The sequence below is a fragment of the Aphelocoma coerulescens genome, unplaced genomic scaffold (assembly GCF_041296385.1).
Source record: "Aphelocoma coerulescens isolate FSJ_1873_10779 unplaced genomic scaffold, UR_Acoe_1.0 HiC_scaffold_77, whole genome shotgun sequence".
Classification (NCBI taxonomy): domain Eukaryota; kingdom Metazoa; phylum Chordata; class Aves; order Passeriformes; family Corvidae; genus Aphelocoma; species Aphelocoma coerulescens.
Genome location: NW_027184063.1, coordinates 406,145 through 423,641, shown reverse-complemented (window position 1 = coordinate 423,641; position 17,497 = coordinate 406,145). Strand labels below are relative to the sequence as shown.

General features: G+C 53.8%; 1 pseudogene; it reads left to right on the top strand.

The window, feature by feature from the left end:
- Positions 1 to 15,540, top strand: part of LOC138102473 (zinc finger and SCAN domain-containing protein 2-like) — a 64,075-nt pseudogene extending 48,535 nt beyond the window's left edge.
- The last annotated feature ends 1,957 nt before the right edge of the window (positions 15,541 to 17,497 follow it).

Here is a 17,497-nt window from a genome sequence, read left to right as displayed (position 1 = left end):
GGAAAATAATGCTAAATAATAAAATCTTTCAGTGTGGAGGGAAAAGCTGAGAAAATGTTAGAGTCCTTCCTTTGGTCTCCTCGGAGCTGGGGCTTGGGCCAGGGCCAGGCCCTCTGTGCTCAGTGGCAAGTCCTGCCAATGTGCTCTGATATTGAAGCAGCCCATCAGAAAAGGGAGAAAATCCAAAATTCCAGGGAATGAAAAAAAATTCAGCTCTCAGTCTCCCTTTGGAGAAAAAGAAGCTGAAGAACTGGCCAAAAGCTGACCAGGGAAGCAGCAAGCTGGGAAGAAGAAAGTCCCTATCTCTGTGTGACCTTGAACAAGCTGCAAACTGCTTTGAGAAAGTTTTGCTCAGATTTTTCCTTCTCCCTCTCAGGCTCAGTTTAGAGGCATAGAAAGGCACAAAGTTAATTTCTGGGCATAGGGCAGTGATACGGGATACACATCACAAAGTCACCCCAAGACATTCCACCCCTTATCCCATATCATTGGCTCAATGCCCAAACTAAGATATTCTAACTCTACACACCCACATCAATACATATACATATACATATACATATACATATACATATACATATACATATACATATACATATACATATACACAGCTATGTACGAACAGTGACAGAGACAATCAGCAAGCAGTGGTACACAGGCATTCCACATTACAGATGGTTTTCACACAACAATCAGATCTCCCTGCGGTACACAACGTGTTGTTCCATCTTTCTGCATTACCCACCACGTGCAACCAGGTCCCTGAGCAAAGACAACCCCACAGATGGGTTTGTCTGTACTCGAGGCAGAATTTATCCACACAGTCTTTCCTAACAGGCCTCTGACATGCACTACTGGGACCTTATCTCCATCTACTGTATGCAGGGATTCAGATTGGGCTGGACCAGCTCTATTGGTGGAACCTCGGGTGTTAACTAACCAGGTGGCCTTTGCCAGATGCTGCTCCCAATTTTTGAAAGTTCCCCCACCCAGTGCCTTCAAGGTGGTTTTCAACAATCCATGGCACTGTTCCATTTTGCCTGCAGCTGGTGCATGGTAAGGGATGTGGTACACCCACTCAATGCCATGTTCTCTAGCCCAGGTGTTTATAAGGCTGTTCTTGAAATGAGTCCCATTGTCAGATTCAATTCTCTCAGGGGTACCATGCCTCCAAAGGACTTGCTTTTCCAGGCCCAGGATGGTGTTCCGGGCAGTAGCATGAGGCACAGGGTAGGTCTCCAGCCATCCTGTGGTGGCTTCTACCATTGTGAGCACATGGCGCTTGCCTTGGCGGGTTTGAGGCAGTGTGATGGAATCAATCTGCCAGGCCTCCCCATCCTTGTATTTGGACCACCGCCCACCGTACCACAGGGGCTTCACCTGCTTGGCCTGCTTGATCGCAGCGCATGTCTCACAATCATGGATCACCTGGGAGATACTGTCCATGCTTAGATCCACCCCTCGATCTCGTTCCCACTTATAGGTGGCATCTCTGCCCTGATGGCCTGAGGCATCATGGGCCCATCGAGCTAAGAACAACTCTCCTTTACATTTCCAAATCTAAATCTATCTGTGACACTTCTATCTTTGCAGCCTGATCTACCTGCTTGTTGTTTTGGTGTTCCTCATTAGCCCTACTCTTGGGGACATGGGCATCTACATGGCAGACTTTCACAACCAGCTTTCTTACTCGGGCAGCGATGTTTTTCCACTCTTCAGCAGCCCAGATTGGTTTTCCCCTACGCTGCCAATTAGCTTTTTCCCACTTTTCCAGCCATCCCCACAGAGCATTGGCTACCATCCATGAATCAGTGTAGAGGTAGAGCTTTGGCCACTTCTCTCTTTCAGCAATGTTCAGGGCTAGTTGAACAGCTTTGAGTTCAGCCAGCTGGCTTGATCCACCTTCTCCTTCAGTAGCTTCTGCAACCCATCATGGGGGACTCCATACGGCTGCTTTCCACTTTCGTTTCATCCCTACGATGCGACAAGAACCGTCGGTGAAAAGAGCGTAGCGTGTGTCTTCTGATGGCAGTTGGTTGTACGGTGGAGCTTCTTCAGCACGTGTCACTTGTTCTTCTTCATCAGCGAGACCAAAGTTTTCACCTTCAGGCCAGTTTGTGATTATTTCCAAAATCCCAGGGCGATTCAGTTTTCCGATACGGGCGCGCTGTGTGATGAGAGCAATCCATTTGCTCCATGTGGCATTAGTGGCGTGGTGGGTAGAGGGAACCTCTGCTTTGAACATCCACCCCAGCACCGATAGTTGAGGCGCCAGGAGGAGTTGTGCCTCAGTGCCGATTACTTCTGAGGCAGCTTGGATTCCTTCATAGGCTGCCAAGATTTCCTTCGCTGTTGGGGTGTAGTTGGCTTCAGACCCTCTGTAGCTTCGGCTCCAAAATCCCAGTGGTCGACCTCGAGTCTCACCAGACACCTTCTGCCAAAGGCTCCAGGACAGACCATGGCTCCCAGCTGCAGAGTAGAGCACGTTCTTCACTTTGGGTCCTGTCCTGACTGGGCCAAGGGCTACGGCATGAGCGATTTCCTGCTTGATTTGGGCAAAAGCTTGTTGCTGTTCGGGGCTCCAGTGGAAATCGTTCTTCTTGCGGGTAACCAGGTAGAGAGGGCTCACAATCTAGCTGTACTCAGGAATATGCATCCTCCAAAAGCCTATGGCACCTAGGAAAGCTTGTGTTTCCTTCTTGTTGGTCGGTGGAGACATTGCTTTGATCTTATTGACAACCTCAGTGGGAATCTGATGCCATCCATCTTGCCACTTTACTCCCAGGAACTGGATCTCTCGGGCAGGTCCCTTGACTTTGCTCTTCTTGACGGCGAATCCAGCTTCCAGGAGAATTTGGACGATTTTCTCTCCTTTCTCAAACACTTCTGTCGAGGTGTTCCCCCACACAATGATGTCGTCAATGTACTGCAGATGTTCTGGGGCCTCACCCTTTTCCAGTGCAGCCTGGCTCAGTCCATGGCAGATGGTGGGACTGTGCTTCCACCCCTGGGGCAGTCGGTTCCAGGTGTACTGCACACCCCTCCAGGTGAAAGCAAACTGAGGCCTGCACTCTGCTGCCAAAGAAATGGAGAAAAATGCATTGGCAATGTCAATAGTGGCATACCACTTTGCTGCTTTGGACTCCAGCTCGTACTGGAGCTCCAACATGTCCGGCACAGCAGCGCTCAGCGGTGGAGTCACTTCATTCAAAGCACGATAGTCCACAGTCAATCTCCATTCCCCGTCAGACTTGCGCACAGGTCAAATGGGGCTGTTGAAGGGTGAGTGGGTCTTGCTGACCACCCCTTGGCTCTCCAGCTCACGGATCATCTTGTGGATGGGGATCACAGCATCTCAAGTTGTCCGGTACTGTCGGCGATGCACTGTTGAGGTAGCACTTGGTATTCTTTGTTCTTCCACCTTCAGAAGGCCGACTGCAGACGGGTTCTCTGACAGCCCAGGCAAAGTGTTCAATTGCTTAATGCCCTCTGTCTCCACAGCAGCTATTCCAAAAGCCCACCTGAGTCCCTTTGAGTCTCTAAAATACCCGTTCCAGAGGAAGTCTATGCCCAAAATGCACAGGGCCTCTGGGCCAGTCACAATGAGATGTTTCTTCCACTCATTTCCAGTCAGGCTCACCTCAGCTTCCACCAAGGTCAAATTTTGTGATCCACCTGTTACACCAGCAATAGAAACAGATTCTACCCCCACATGCTGCGATGGAATTATTGTACACTGCGCACCAGTGTCAACCAAGGCATCATATTTTTGTGGTTCTGATGTACCAGGCCAACGAATCCACACAGTCCAAAAACCACGGTTTTCCCTGACCTCTACCTGGCTAGAGGCAGGGCCCCTCTATGCCTGGTTATCCTTCTTTCCCTGGGCCTGTATCTTAGAGGTTCCTTCATGGGAATTGGACATGCCATCGTCTTTTCCATCATTTCTGGCAGTTTGGCTACAGGCAACTGGAGCTACTTCCTTTTTGGTAGATCCTCCTTTCTGAGACGTGCGCTCCTTCAGTTCACTCACTCGTGCTGCCAGAGCAGAAGTGGGTTGTCCACCCCACTTCCTCATGTTTTCCCCACTGTCACACAGGAAATTCCACAGCTCACTTCATGGGATGTACCTTCTCTCTGGAGAAGGCACTCTTTAATCTCCTGGAGACTCTTCTTCATTTCATCTTCCATTTTCTGCATATGTGTTTCCACAGCTGCGATTCTTGCATGTGTTGGGCCATGCACAGAGTCTGCAGATGCTCAGAGCTTCACTGCCATATCCCTCACGGTCTCATTCGCATCGTAGTCCAGTTTCATTATTGCTAAAGCAGAAGCGTATTCTGGTGGCCCAAGTTGTATGAGTTTTTGCCACATGTATGGAATAACTCTGGCCTGGTCTGGACTTTTCAATCCTGGGTCATTTGCGAAGATAACCTCTCCCACCCTTAGTTCTCTCCCTTGTTCTGTGGTCTTCCACGGGGTTTGCTGCATGTAGAGATCATCTCCGCACATGTATCTTTCAGTCACGCCTGTCAGAACCCGTCTCCAGACACTGGTAGAGTCAGCCCCCCTTTTCATCGCTTGGTTGATCACTGGATCATGTGACAGGGATCCCAAATGCCTCGCTTCAGCACCGTCCAGCATCACATCATCACCTGCTGCATCCCAAATACGGACCATCCAACTTACTATGGATTCATCTGACTGTCGGGTGTAATCCTTTCTTAGGCTGTGAAGGTCCTTTATGGACATGGACTCAGTAATGGTTTCTGTGCCTGACTCCGTTGGTGGTTTTGAGGTTCCTTCCCCTGCATCTTTTGAGGTTCCTTCCCCTGCATCATCATCATCTTTCACTGGGCGATCAGTTTTGGTTGTGTGCTTTTTCCTCGTGACAGGAGCCACTGTCAGTGGCTTAGACTCTCCATCTGGTTTGGGCTGGCTGTCTGGTTTATCTGCAGCCTGAGTGACTGGGGTATCTGCAGGCTTTGCTGATTGATCTTCCTGCCTCTCTACCATTACCTGCTGCAGCGTGCAATAGGCATATGCCAAAGCCCAACATATTGCAAGGAGCTTGTTCTCATTGCAATTGTCATTGTATTTCTCTTTCAGATATTTCCCCACCTCAGCTGGTTTCTGAATTTGTTCAGATGGGAAATCCCAAACTATCGGGTCAGAGAATTTCTTTAGGGTTTGGCCGATGTCCTCCCATTCCCCACACCACTCAGGATTTTCCACCTCTGGGTCAGGTGTCTCAGCAGTCACCCTGGAAATCTGAGCTCTCATTCTAGACAAGCTGCGAGACATACAGAGCACATAGAGGAAGCTTATCAGATTAAATGCCAGGAAGGTGGTCTCTTTAACATCCAGGGGATACTGAACATTCTCAAAAGATAACCTATCAAATTTAAAGGGAAGGGAAATCCCGTCTCCTCCTCCTCTAACAATCTGGCTGCAATTACTAATAAATTCCCAAAACAGGCTACCGAAGCTAGGACTGGGGTTAGGACGGAGAAACCACTTATCATACACACCTCGAACAGCTGCCTGTGCCTCTGTCAACTTCTTATAAATCATTATCACCGAGCACAGCAAAATAGAAATCCTGATTCGTCTCCCTGCTCTGTAAAATTTACATATCAGGGACAAGATTGGAGCAAGTTGTGGATAGGCAAACAACCCTAGGGACCAAAAAAGCACTAGTACCTCAATGAAGCCTAAGGACCAGAAAGACATGAGTACATTGATCCAGAGAGACATTATGAACTCAACCAGCATGGTGACTACTTTACCCCAACACAGAATAGGTAAATTCAAACCAAAATGTAATTAGCACAGGGTTATTTTTCACTTTCCTTCGAGCCACGCAGTTGGGCACCACTAAATTTGTTCCAGTTTGGCCAAATTTAGAAATATATCCTCTGAGAGAAGGCACAACCACCCCTTCCCCCCCCACTCCCCCCCCAGATTCGGGAAAAAATAAGTTTTCCTTGAAGGAAAGTGAAGGAGATAAAAACTATTTATTTAACAAACACACGGGAAAAGGAAAATAATGCTAAATAATAAAATGTTTCGCTGTAGAGGAAAAACCTGGGAAAGTGTCAGAGTCCTCCCTTTGGTCTCCTCGGAGCTGGGGCTTGGGCCAGGGCCAGGCCCTCTGTGCCCAGTGGAAAGTCCTCCCGATGTGCTCTGAGGTTGAAAGCAGTCCAGTAGTAAAGGGAGAAAATCCGGAATTCCAGGGAAGCAAAAGCAAAGTCCATCTCTCAGTCTCTCTCTCCAGAAAACAAGAAACTGAAACAACTGGCCAAAAGCTGACTGGAAAGCAGCAAGCCGGGTGCTTCCTCACTCCCCTGCCACAGCTAGGGGAAAAAAAAAAGCCTGCTATCTCTATGTGACCTTGAACAAGCTGCAAACTGCTTTGAAAAAGTTTTGCTCAGTTTTTCCTTCCCCCTCTCAGGCTCAGTTTAGAGGCATAGAAAGGCACAAAGTTAATTTCTGGGCATAGGCAGCGATATGGGATACGCATCATAAGGTCACCCCAAGACAGTTTCGGAAATATTCAGCCCCTCAGCAGCGATGTCTGTCCCAGCCCACCGGTTCTTGGCTCAGACCCAGCTCGGAGCTCGGAGAAGAGACCCAAAGTCCCAACAGAATGACCTCTGCCGTTATTTTCTTTTTTTTCCCATAATCATTTTATGCTATTTTACTGTAAAATCTATTTTACTTTTAGTTTTTTTTTTTTTTTCCTTCTAGTACCTCGTTTTTTTTCTCTATAAACACATGGTAATAAATGTCTTTTGAGCTGAGAAACTACAGAGCCAGGAACCGAGATATCTTAGAGGAACAAAGAAGACAAACCGCGTGCATCCCAGGAAGACTGTTCTCTCCTCAGAACTCACCCCTCCCAAGGGAACTGGCAGCTGCAAATGAGGCTGGAGACTGGGGAGGCACCGGAGGGGGGTGCCTGCCTTCAGTTCTGAAGCGATCCCGAGCACCGAGGCGGCGGCGTGCTGGGGGAAGGGGCAGAGACCGGAGAGGGGGAAAGGTGAGTGAAGTGTAAATGACTTTGTGGGCTTAATGAATACGGAACAGTTTAAGAGAGTCCTTAAGTCCACAGGAAAATGAATGGAGGGCGCCTCTGGAGAGGGGGGAAAGTTGAGTGAAGTGTAAATGACTTTGTGGGCTTAATGAATATGGAACAGTTTAAGAGAGTCCTTAAGTCCACAGTAAAATGAATGGAGGGCGCCTCTGGCAATATTGCCAAGCGCCCCAGCGCTGTGATTTGCCTTTGTTCTACTAATAAATGTTCAATATTATATTGCTAAAATATGTAGGTTTTGTATTCATTTCTTCAGAGGGAGAATAAAGAGAGAGAGTGAAGAGAAAGGGAATAAAAAGAGAGGGGGGAAAAGAGAGACACGATAAGAAGAAAGAGAATAGAGTGAGAGTAAAGAGAGAGGGGATAAAGAGAGGGGGTAAAAGAGAGACACGATAAGAAGAAAGAGAATGGAGTGAGAGTAAAGAGAGAGGGAATAAAGACAGAGAGAATAAACACAAACATTGCTGCTAAAGAACGTCCGTGCAGTCCCAAACGCCTTCGCACACCGGCCCCAGTGTCCGTGCTCGGGGCTTGATTTACCAAGATGTGAATATCGATCTCATATCGATATCCAGCTGACACAGACAAAAGCTCTCTAACAGTTTAGAGTAGAAAGTGAATGTTTTATTGGCGCCGGACAGCGGCGTGGAACAGCTTCCTAATGCGCAGTGCCCAGGTATGAACGGTTACAGAGTTCATTTAGCCACAAAAGTGATGAATATCCAAACTACAAATACATATTTATAACAGTGACCCCTGCCGTTCTCCGCTTCGTATGGAAATGAGCTTTAATGTCACTAAGCATGCGCAGTGCGTGCTCTGAATTGAGTCGCTGCTCTCGAATTGGGTCGGTGGTCCCAGACAGATGAAGTAAGTTCATCTCCCTCACTTGGACCTTTTTTGCCTCTCTGAACTTTAACAATCTTAATTACTTTAGTGACCTCCAAATTTCCTCTTGCCTGACTTTTGAATAGGTTCCCACAGAGGGAGGAAATTGGGAATTGTCCTTGTTCCCTACACCAACTGATCAATATTTCTGTTCCCCGTTCTAATTCTAAGCACAGCTAAACAAACATACAAATGACAGATCATCAAGTATTCTGTAATCAATTACTAACATCTTAAAAACCATTTCAAATCTCTTATTAATTATTTTAATTAACTCTAGTCCAGCTCAACTTCTTTCTTATTCTAACTCATTTCAACACAGCTAGCCTATAACAAAAATCTTTATGTTTCTTTTAAATCTGTGTTTCAGGGTGTCACCATGGCCACGGGGCTGCCCCAGGGCAGAAATCCCCTGCGGAGACACCGGGACCGGCTGTGGGAGATGGGACACCAAACACACCGGCTTTAGTCTCTTTGGGATGAAGAAACGTGATTTTTGATCTCTTTGGACAGAAAACTACTTGAGATTGCATCAGTCAGTTGTACATGGTGTTCAAAATACTAAAAAGAATAATGATAAATACCTGTGGCTCAAAAGGCATAAAGAAGTAGTTGGGCACAACATATCTACTGACAAAAGATTTAATAAAAGAAAAACTATGCTGTAATAAAATCTTTCTTCTGCATTTTCATCAGAGGTTGTTCTTGAGTTTTAAAATTTCTTGTTTCCTCTGATCTGCTTTGTTTTACGGGCATTGAAGCTAAAATGAGCAACATCAGGACCAAATCAACAGTTGGGTGCAAAGCCTCAGAATGAATGTGGAACTAATGGAGGATTCACGTGCTTTAGACACGTGCGTGCACAGGTGCAGAAAAGCATCGCTCCTTTTGGAGGCTGCATTACAGCACACGGGTGGTAAAATCAGATTGACTCCTGTTTTCACAGGCTTCCCGGGCAGCACTTATCAAGGATCTCCTCAAGCCCAGTGAGTGATCGAGGACAGATCAAGGGGGGTTCTGGATAATCTATTTTCACTCAAATTTTCCAACTCCTCCCACTGGTTTGAAGTGCCAGTGTCCATTGTTGGAGCCACCACAGTGGAAAGGAGCAGCACAGCTGAACAGAGAAAGCGACTTTTGCCCTCAGAGCAGAGCAAGCAGGAAAGCACACGGCTTGCACACATGAAGGTCTCTTGTCCATTCCAAGAAAAAGGCATCCACCAAAAGCAGAGGTTTGTTGAATTCAGTGTAACAATACAGCGATTTCAGGGAAACATTGAAAGGAATGTGATGAATGTGTCTCTGCAAACAGACCCTCTGAATCTGCTGGGAGGCGGGGCCAGGGACTTGTAGGTAGGGAAGTGACAGAAGAAACTATCAGCTCGAGAGTCTTCCTGATGCAGAGTGAAGTAGAATCTGCAACCAGAATCAGCATCCATTGAGCACCTCGCACCCAGCATCCAGCCCTGGATCCCCCCAGCTCCCAGCATCCAGCCCTGGATCCCCCCAGCTCCCATCATCCAGCCCTGGACCTGCCCAGCCCCCTCACCCAGCTCTGGAACCACCAGCCCTCGGCTCCCAGGCCTGGACCCCCAGCTCCCATTCACCCGTCTGTGCCCCCCAGATTTCTTCTGCAGCCCCCCGGGAGAGTGGGGGTGGGGGCCGAGTGCTGGTGCCCCCCTGCCTGCAGCAGATCCAGCGGTGAGGGGAGTTCAGGGGGTCCCTCAGCATTTGGGGTCCCCCGGGATTGGGGGTGAACCCCCCGGGTCCCCCAGGATCTCCCTGAACACGCTGACGCTGCCCGTGCGCAGCGAGAAGGTTCATACCCGGCACGGGGTCCCCAGCTCTGTCACCGGCATCGCCCAGGTACCCCAAAACCTCCCGGGAATCCCCAACACCCCCCCGGGGAACCCCAACCTCTCCTGGGACCCCGAAAATATCCCCGGGACCCTCCAAAAACTCCCCAGGACCGCAAAGCCCCATACAGACCCCTCAAAACCCTCTCAGAACACCAAAATTTCCACGGCACCTCCCAACACCCCCCGAACCCCCTTGAGAAGGTTTATACCTGGCACGGAGTCCCCATCTCCATCACCGGCAGGGACCCCAAAACAGCCTTGGGACCCCCAAATATTCCCACCGGGATCACCCAAACCCTCGCTTTGAGACGCCTGAAAACCCCCCTCGGGAACCGCCAAAAACCCCCGGGACCCCAAAAACCCCCTAAGAGTCCCTCGCGAATGTTCACAGCCGGCACGGGGTCCCCATAGACATCATCGGCACCACCCAGGTACCCCCAAACCCTCCCCGGGCCCCCAAACCCTGCCGGGACCCCCAAACCCCCCCGGGGCTCTGCTGCCGGAATCAACGGGAGTGGTGTTGCCCTTTTAACGGGAGTTATAGTGGGCACCGACTTTACCAGGGCATCTTAAAGCGCCGATGGTAGAGCGAACCCCAAAAATTCACTCGGGGGGCACTGTCCCGTTTGCTGCACTCAGGGGAGCCCCGAACGGCGACGGGTCCTGGGCTGAGCCCCCCACTCAGCCGGAGGTGGGGAGGGAACGGGGAGGGCTGGGACGGGGTTTGGGGGTGCTGGGGTTAACTGGGGGACCCCACTGGAACCCCTTTCCCGCTGCCCCACCTCCCCGGATCCCCCCTCTCCCACCCCTTTCCCGTTGTTGCCCCAAACCTCCGCTGCCCCAGCTCGCCCTGGGCTGACCCAGCCCTTTCCCATCGTGGCCCGGCCCGGCCCCGCTGCCCCGAGAGCTCCCGGGCCGCGGCCGCTGCGACGGAGGAAGGGCAGGAGGAGGAGGAGGCGGGACAGAGGAGGAGGAAGAGGAGGGCCGGGGGGGAAGAAGGAGGAGGCGGAGCAGGCGGAGGAGGCTCCACGTGCGGGCAGCGCTCTCTGCATCCGCAGCCGCTCGGGCCGGGAGCATCGCCCGCCCCGCATCCCGCAGGTGCCCGGGGAGGGGGAGCTCGGCCCAAACATCCCGGGCGGTGCTTTTGGAGGGGGGAGGGATATTTGGAGCTCCCAGGAAATCTATTTGGGGCTCGCCGTTTTCATCCTCTCTGTCGGGGCGGGCGCGATGTTTGGAGCTTGCGGGACTCCAAAGGCGAGCCGCAGATGCCCCTCGGGCGGATATCGGGGGGTCCCGGGAGGTGTTTTTGGGGGTCCCGGTGGCGGCAGAGCCGCGGCGGGGGCGGGGGGATGCGGGTCCCCCCGCGGTGGGGGTTGGGCTTCCCGGGCCGGGCCCTCCGAGCTCTGCCGGGGCCCCGTGGGGACGGCGCGGGGCCGGGGGGGGCGGGGGGACACCGGTTTTGGGGACCCCCGGGAGAGCCGCGGCTTCCCTAAGCGGGACCCCGGAGAGAGGAGAGCCCCAGAAGCCCAAAGCGGGGCCCCCGAGAGGGGGAACCCCTGGGATTGCCGGGACCCCGTCGGGGGATCTGGGGGCTGCAGGGGCGGCATGGCCGGGAAAGGGGCTCGGGGGTCCCGGGGCCGGAAAGGGCTGCTCCCAGTATGAGCCCAGTATGATCCCAGTATGATCCTGGTCATTTCCCCTCACTCCCTGCAGAATCCCTGTTGCTCCCAGTATGAACCCAGTCACTCCCAGTCACTCCCCATTATGATGCAATTTGCCCCCAGCACAGTCTCAGTTGCTCCCAGTTCTTCCCACTTTTGTCCAGTGTGTTCCCAGTTCTCCCAGTTGCCCCAGCATAGTCCAGTCACTCCCAGTATGAGGCCAGTCTCTCCCAGCAGGGCCCCAGTCACTCACATTTGCCCCCAGCATGGTCCCAGTTCTCCCCAGCACATTCCCAGTCACACCCAGTGTGGTCCCAGTCACCACCCGCATGGTCTCAGACACTCCCAGTATATCCCAGTTGCCCTGACCATTCTCATGCTCATTCCCAGGCACTCCCAGTTACCTTAGCATCAGTTGGATCAGTTGCCCCCAGATTTATCCCAGTCACTGCCAGTACATCCCAGTTGTCACCAGCATGCATCCTATCATTCCCAGTTTTTCCCAGTGCATCCCCAGTAGGCTCTCAGCATGGGCCTGGTAGCTCCCAGTAACCCCCACTGACACCCACTATAATCTCAGCAAGGCCCCAGTCACTCCCAATATGATGCCAGTGACCCCCAGTGTGATCCCAGTTGCTCCCTGTCAATGCCAGCATGAGCCCCCGTGACTCCCTGTCTCTCCCAGTATATCCCAGTCACCCCCAGCATGCTCCCAGTCACTCCCACTTCTTCCCAGTTGCTTTCAGCACGATTCCAGTTGCTCACAGCCACTCCCAGTCAATCCCAGTATGATTCCAGTCACCCTCAGTATGATCCCAGTCTCGCCCAGCATGGACCCACTGTGATTTGGTATGATCCCAGTTGCCCCCAGCATAGTTCCAGTTGTTCCCAGTTTCTCCCAGTATGATCCCAGTTGCCCCTAGAATAGTCCCAGTCATGCCCAGTTGCCCCCAGCATAGATCCAGTTGCTCCCAGGTGCCCCCAGCATGGTCCCATTTCCCCCCAGCATGATCCCAGCTGTTCCCAGTGCGGTTCCAGTCACCCCCAGGATGGTTACAGACACTCCCAGTATATCCCAGTTGGCCTCAGCATGCTTGTAGTCATTCCCAGGCACTCCCAGTTGCCCCAGTAAGGTTCCAGTTACCTCAGGATGATCCCAGTCTTTCCCAGTTACTTCCAGGGTCCTCCAGCATGATCCCAGTTTCTGTCAGTTTCCCAAAGTGTGGTCCCAGTTGCTCCCAGTATGATGCCAGTTGTGGTCTCAGTTGTGGTCTCAGTCCCCTCAGTATGGTTCCAGTACCTTCCAGTTGATCCCAGTTGCTCCCAAAGTGTCCACATTTTCCTCCCAACATGGGCCCAGCAGCTCCCAGTAACCCCCAGTCAGGTTCCATTCACGCCTGCTGTAATCCCAGTGGTTCCCAGGATGATCCCAGTAGGACCCATAGTCACTCCCAGTATGGTTCCAGTCACTTCCAGTATGGTCCCAGTGTCCCCAGATGTGATCCCAACTGCTCCCTCTCAATGCCAGTATGATCCCAGTTGCTTTCAGTCACTCCCAGTATGATCCCAGTTGCACCCAATCACCCCCAGCATGGTTACATGTTTCCAGTATGACCCCAGTCACTCCCAGATACTCCCAGTATTATTCCAGTCATGCCCAGAGTGACTCCCTGTCACTCCCAGTGTGGGCCCAGTTGCTCCCAGTATGAATCCAGTCACTCCAAGTTACTCCAAATACGATCCCATTTGCTCCCAGCATGGTCTCTGTTGCTCCCAGTCACCTCCAGTGTGGTTCCAGTCATGTCCAGCACCTTTCCAGTCCCTCCCAGTCTGATTCCAGTATGATCACAGATACTCCCAGTATGATCCCAGTCACTTCCAATAGGATCCCAGTATGACCCCAGCATGGGCATAGCTGCTCCCATTATCTTCCAGTGTGGTTCCAGTTGAACCCAGTTGCCCCCAGTTCAGACCCAGTCACTCCCCACATGAGGTCGAGAGCTCCCTGAATTCACAGCCCCCCACCCGTGGGATCATCGCCCCCCATCCCGCAGGTGGCCGGGGAGGGGGAGCTCGGCCCAGATATCCCGGGGAGGTTCCCTGGGTTGGGTTTTTTTGGGGGGGATGTTTGGAGAATGAAGAACTCCAAAGCTGAGCAGAAAATGCCCCTTGTGAGGACATTGGGGGTCCCCAGGAGGTGTTTTTGGGGGTCCCTGTGGCGGTGCCAGCAGAGCCCTGGCAGCGGGCAGGGGGATGTGGGGTACGCCCCGTGGTGGGGGTTGGGTCTGCCCGGGTCAGGCACAGCCACCTCCAGCCCAGATCCAGGGGGCTGCGGGACCCCTTGGGAGAGCCGGAGGGGGAACCTCGGGACCCCCAGAGTGGGACGAGCAGAGAGGGGCAGTACCGGGACCAGGGGAGCCCCGGCAGTCTGGAGGAGCAGACCCCTGTGACCCCCAGGACCCCAAAGTGGGGAGCCCAGAGAGGGGGGAGCACCGCCATTCACGGGACCCTCAACAGCCTGGAGAGGGGGAGGGGGGACTCCTTGGACCCCCTGCACCCCAAAGCAGAGAATAAGGGGAGAAGGGACCTGGGGATCCCATAACCCCCAGCATCCCTAAGTAGGAAGACCAAAGGGGGAGCTTTTGGATTCCTGGACTCCCAGCAGCCTGGGGAGGGTGGAGACCAAGTAGAGAGGGGGACCCCGATAAAAGAGGGACCCCCAGCAGCTGGGACAGGGGGAACCCCCAAACACCAAAGGGGAGAGACCAGAGACAGGGAACTCCTGAGAGGCTTTTTCAGAGCAGATTTTTATGGACACACAGTGCCCAGTGACTTCTAGAGATGGACTTGGGCAGAGGGACCTTCAAACTCAATGTGCTCATTCCTTGTTTTCCCCAAACCAGGATTTCCCATTCCCAACCCGTGGCCAGATGGAGGAGGAGGCTGTGAGGAAGAGGAAGATACCCCGGGACCCCCAGGCAGGTGAGGAGGAAGTCAGTGCCCCTTTCCCCCTCTCTCCTGCTCCATCTCCCAGCCCAGCATCGCCCCCGGCTGCAGGACAACCCCGCTGCCGACGCCGTCCTGCCGGGGACGGACTGGGGGGATCTCCTTCCCCTTCCCTGTGGCATGGAGGCAAATCCCATCCTCTCCTTGTCTTTCCTCCCCCAGACAAGGAGCTGAGCTCGGAGCCCAGGGAGGACAAATCCCCGCGGCAGAACCTGGTGGAAGAGGCCGTTTTGAGCGGCTCCACGGCGCAGGAATCCAACAGGGAGGAAAAGCCCTGGAGATCCCGCAGGAGGAGGGGCTGCGAACGCAGCCCAGGGTGCTCTGAGGAGGAAAGACCCACCCTGTGCCGGGAAGGCGGCCGGAGATCCAGCCAGAGGTCAGAGCGGGTGGTTCATGAGCAGCTTCACAATGGGGAGAAGCCCCACAAGTGTGGGGAATGTGGGAAGAGCTTCAGGTGGAGCTCCAACCTGATTGTCCATCAAAGGAGTCACACTGGGGAGAGGCCTTATGAGTGTGGGGAATGTGGGAAGAGCTTCAGCCACAGCTCTCACCTGCTCTGCCACCAGAGGATCCACACTGGGGAGAGGCCCTACGACTGTCCCTAGTGTGGGAAGAGCTTCTCACAGAGATCCAGCCTGTATATCCACCAGCGCATCCACACTGGGGAGAGGCCCTACGAGTGTTCTGAGTGTGGGAAGAGGTTTCACACCTCTTTCCAGTCTCCTCCGGCACCAGCGGATTCACACGGATGAGAGGCCCTTCCGCTGCCCCGACTGCAGGAAGGGCTTCAAGCAAAACTCCACCCTCGTCACCCACCGGTGCATCCACACTGGGGAGAGGCCCTACGAGTGTCCCCAGTGTGGGAAGAGCTGCTCAGACAGCTCCAACTTGACCCGACACCAACGGAGGCACTGCTAAGGGAAGCCCTGCGAGTGCCCCAGCTGCGGGAAGAGCTTTGTCCTCTGCTCCAGCTCCATCTCCCATCAGAGGAGCCACGTTTGGCAGAGCCCTGGTGACCCACATTCCCTGTGATCCGTGTTGGGAAGACCCCTGGCTGGTGCTCTCCATGTTCTCCTGGATCCCTATAGGCACCTGGGTGAACGCAGGGGCAGGAACATCCATCGGGACTCAGATCAACATTGGAAATTCATTGGGAAGAGCTGATTTTTTAACTTTACACCCTAAAAAATGTCATCTACTCTGTCCAAATGTTTCTTCTGCTGGCATCAAGCCACCCTGGATGATCTTGGAGGTCTTTTCCAGCCTAAGTAATTTCCATGTTTATCCTGTCAAAACAATCAAAATTGGGGTAAAAATGAAGAAATTAAACAAAGAGATCTAAAGCTCCACCATTTTCCCGGAATTTGGGGATGAATTTGTGGTTCAGGGAAATATTTGGGAGGATCTGAGTGTTGCAGGGCTGCAAAGCCAGGCAGATTGGAGCCACAATCTCGTAGTTGTGCTGGCAGAACGTGTCCACCTGAGCCCATCTGTTCTCCAGGAATTCCGGTTGTCTGTCCCAGTCCCTGCCCTGGGTCTCCCCCTTTGGGGTGTGACCTCCAAAGTGCCCAAATCGCTGCTGAAGTGCCCGAGCTACTCTGGGCTGTGGATATTCCTGTCCACCAACCTGTCCTGGTCAGTGCCATGGGGTCTGGGAGGGGGTCTGGGGAGACTGGGTGGGAGGGGATTTGGGGGGCTTTTGGGGCAGTCTGTGAGGGAGTTTTGTGGTCCTGGCATGGCTCTGTGGCTTTAAGAGAATTTGGGTGGGTGTTGGGGGAGATGGGAAGGGGATTTGGTGGCTCTTGGAGCCATTTCTATTGCAGGGAGTGGTTGGGGGAGTCCTGGCTGGGAGCTGTGGGGTGGTTTGAGGCATCCAGGAGCAGCTGTGGGGCTGGGAGGTGGTTTTAGGGCAGATGTGACCTCTCCAGACCCCCAAAGCTGCCACCAGACCTCACCCCCAAGATGCTGCCGGGGGTGGGGGGTTCCATGTTGGGGTTCATCCTCCTGGCACTGCAGGAGAAGGTGAGGGGGGTCCCCAGGGGCCGTGTGTGTCCCCCCAGAGCGTGTGTGACCCCCCTCATCCCGGTGTCACCCCCTTTTCCCTGCCCACAGGGCTCCTGAGCCAGCCCCTGCTGCCCCGGGAGGGAATTTGGGGAGGGGGCAGAGGGGGTGCGCAGCCCCCGCCGGGGGATGACCCCGGCCCAGCGCCCTTCGTTCAGCACCGAGCTGGGCTTGGGGCCGCAGGAGGAAGAGGCCGATGGGAAGCAGATCCTGCAGGGGGGACAGGGCTTGGGCTCAGGGCAAGGTTCTGCCCTGCACACCTGGCTCAGGTGTGAGCCTGCCCCGGGAAGGGAGCGGGACATTCCCATCCCCACGGATCAGGGCTGGGAGCAGCGCTGGGACCAGGGACATGGAAATCCTGGGAGCCACTGGGGCCGCACTGGGGGGTGAATTATCCCCCCCAGCACCTTTCCAGGCCGCCCTGTGACCTGAGAAATGCTCGCTGGGCCTCGGCCTTGGCCAAGAGCCCCCGGGCTCAGCTGCTCTGAGCTCAGGCGCTGCCGGCTCCCGCAGCCCGCCCAGGGCCGCCCTGCCCGTGCCGGGGCTGTGCTGGAATTCTCTGCTGCTGCTGGGCCACTCGGGGGGTCTGGCCCAGCAGGAAAGGTGACCTTGAGCCAGGAGCTTTCCTTGGCCGCAGCAAAGCCTCGGCACGGAAAGACCTTCCCAGCGCTGTGCCCTGGGCCGGGAGGGATTGTGCCACCAGAGCTGTCCCTCCATTTCTTCTGCCAGGCAGCTCTAGGACATGGAAAGTGGAGAAGCCAGAGCTGCCTCTCAGCTTTCTGCAGTCCTGCAGAGGAATCCTGTGTGGGAAGCAGCCTGGGAACAGGGTTGAGGTGCCAGGGCAGGGGAATTCAGAGCCCTTTCCTCCCCTGTGGGCCGAGGCTCTGGCCCTTGCCCTTTGCAATGGCCCTGCAGCTGCCAGAGGG